A 3,357-nucleotide genomic window follows, 5' to 3' on the forward strand; every position below is an offset into this window, starting at 1 on the left:
TTTTACAGGTTCGATAAAACAAGAATAAACTTGGCGCTGCAAATGAGATTAAGATGATTCTTGGACATGTAAAAAATTGATTATAATATCTACAATATTGTTGACAAGCATGAGATAAAAATTCTCTCGCAATTGGGATCAAATTAAGCAACAAATAAAATTACCAAAGGAGTGGCAGTTTTACCATGCTCTAGTATTGTGACCATATCTCTCAAATTACTTGGTCAAATGGTTTGAAAAAAATATCACAACTAGACAACTCAATTATCCACATGTTTCTTTTTATGTGAAGAAGCAAATTCAGAGAAGAAGATTTTAAAAAGTGATGTGTAATATAATATAATATATTGGAACACCAATGAAGACTTATGTGTAAAAAAATAATATTTTATTTGTGGTTGTCTCCACAAATTTGGCTATAAATAGGGGTGCATTGTAATGTATTGAGATATCTCTCATTCTATGAACAAACCTTTGAGTTCATAATATTTCTCTCTATATTTTTCCTTTATTTCTTCATTTAAATACAATTAGCATGTTAATTTCATATTCAAAGTTTTACACTTTGAATAATGAATAGCTAACTTCCAAAAGTTGAGATGATAAGGTGAACCTCTTGACATGATAATAAGGTTACTAAAAGGTAAGAATCTATGTTTAATATTATTTAATCATTATTTATTGTTTATGTTATATTTATTTCTTTAATCATTTTTATACCCTACTTATAAGTGGGAGTTTTGATTTATTGTTGCTATATGTTACACTAAATTCTTGGAACCATTTAAATGTTAGTTTGGTTTTACCAACCATTTAAAGTGGGAACCTTGATTTAGTGTTTACAAATATATATAGCACAATAAATACTTGACCACATTTATAAGTTTTGGTATATATTATATACTTATAAGATAATATTTTATAACATAATATAAATATGATTATTTAATATATTGGAACCATTTTATTAAGTAGATTCCAATATTGTTCGTTAATGTTAACTTTATTAAAATACAAAGAGTGGATCCTTTAATCTCAACTACTTAAATTAAAATTTGAACAATTAAAATTTACACATTAAAGATTCAAACAATTAAAATTAAAAAGAAACAAAAACAAAAACAAAACAAAAAGACATTGTAGTGGACTTGTAATTAATTTCCTTAGCTTCCCTGTGGATACGATATCGAACTCACCGAATTATACTACTTGTGGACAACCTGCTCTTGGGAATGCAACAATCAAGGTGACAACAGCATGCGGAGGTCTCTGCTGTTGGGGCCTCCTAAACTGACCTTGGGGCTTCAGCTGCCTCGGTGGCCCACTAAACTGCTTCTTCGGCTGCTGAGAACTGGACTGAGTCTGCTGTCTCTTCCGTTACATCTCAAAATCGATGTCTCGCAACGCCTGCTCCACCTGAAAAGCACAGGCAGTGGCCTCATCATAAACTGTCGGCCTCATAAGCATGACGTCCCAGCGAAAGGTGGGTCTCAGTACGTCCGAGAAATGCCTTAGCTTCTGGGCGGCATCTCTAGCTATCATGGGCACAAAATGGCAGCCCCTGTCCAACCTGTGGATAGAATCAACCTCAGATAAGTCCCCTTCTCGGAGACTCATGAACTCCCTTGTCAGGCGGCCCCTAACGTCAGCTGGAAAGTACTTCCCATAGAACATCTCCTTGAATTGGTCCCAAGTGAGAGTAGCCAAGTCCAATGCATGAACGGCTCCCTCCCACAAGAGGGGTGCCTCATTCCTCTACATGTAAATGGCGCACCTAGCCCGGTCGCCATCTCTCATTTGAAAATACTCGAAATGAAGCTTCAGTGATCGAATCCATCCCTCAGCCAGGAATCGATCAGTAGTGCCCCTGAACTCCTTCGGGTTAAGTCGCCTAAACTTCTCGTAAACATCCACCTGAGGCCTGGGAGCCTGCAATACCTGCTCCAATAGTCTAGCCACCCTCTCCAGAACATGGATGGCTGCATCCATAGGCGGTGGTGGTGGTGGAGGGCCTCTGCTGCCTCCAGGAATATCATCCTGACAGTCGGTGCTAGAAGCGAGTTTCGTAGTCATATCTTAATACAGTCCAATTTATAAACGTAACCCATCATGCAATTAATCTAGTTTTTAAAACAAAAATCCTTAAATCGTGAAAACAGTTAAACATGTAAAGTAAATCATAACTCATGTAATCATACATGACCCTTGCTCTGATATCAACTGAAACATCTACTTATTTAAAATGCGAAAATAAATTTTTTTTTAAAGTTCACATTTTCGAAAATAAATCTTTGAATAGTTTGCATGCATGTAGTCCTAATAAAGATACCATTTAAAAATAATCACAAGTATTGCCAATAAACATATAACGAAAACACAAACAAGTAAAAATCCTAACATTCATCAGTGAAATAAATAGGCGTATATAAGAAAAATACTCATATCCTCTCAATCTCATAAAAATCGTAAATATGCGGAAAAAATGTGAGACCACGAGAATAAACAATAGTCCAAAAACTTTTAAAATAGTTTTGATGGTATTTTTGTAAATAAGTTGAAAAATATTCAATTTATTTTGATGGCATTTTTGTTAATAAGTTGAAAAATAATGAATTAATTTTAAGGGCAAAATGGTAATTAGTGATACATGTTATGGTTTTTAGCATAATTGTCTGAGTATTAGTTCAAATAAAATGAGACCAATTTCATTGGAAAGCGAATACATACTGCTAAAACTTTCATGTTTTGAGTTTTGAAAAATTTGATCGTTTGACTGGTACAAAGAGATATACCGGTGTTAAAGTGTTAAAGATTATATATTATATTATATTATATTATTTTATTAATATAATATTAAAAAAAAATTTACTTGAGTCGGTGGGATTCAAATATGAATTCCACCAACTCAAATGAACGTAGACAGACAGAGAGAAAGAGAAAAGAGAGAGGGTTTTCAATTTGTCTTTTTGGTCCGGCGACTTATCGATTTATTCAATCGACGAACCGACTTCAGTTTTGGGATCGTTGACACGAGATCTTCGATTTGAGGTATATATATTATATTTTTTGGTGATGTTTGAAATTCGTCGATTTTTGAAATAAAGTCGATAAATTGTTAAATCATATAGAAATTGAAGATTGTTATAACGAAAAAGAGATGATTATAGTGATGTTATTTTGAAATATTCTCAATTTATTATAATTAGGAAATTTTAATCGTTGGATTGAGATTGAAGAATTATTTGTCAGTTGTTATAAATTCTGATTATATATGGGTTTTTTTTTAAAATAATTTAATTTTAAAAAAATTAATTCAAAAATAATTTTTTATAAAAAAAGATTACACAAATACTGCAA

This window comes from Primulina huaijiensis, chromosome 5 (assembly GCF_012295235.1).
Source record: "Primulina huaijiensis isolate GDHJ02 chromosome 5, ASM1229523v2, whole genome shotgun sequence".
Taxonomy (NCBI): domain Eukaryota; kingdom Viridiplantae; phylum Streptophyta; class Magnoliopsida; order Lamiales; family Gesneriaceae; genus Primulina; species Primulina huaijiensis.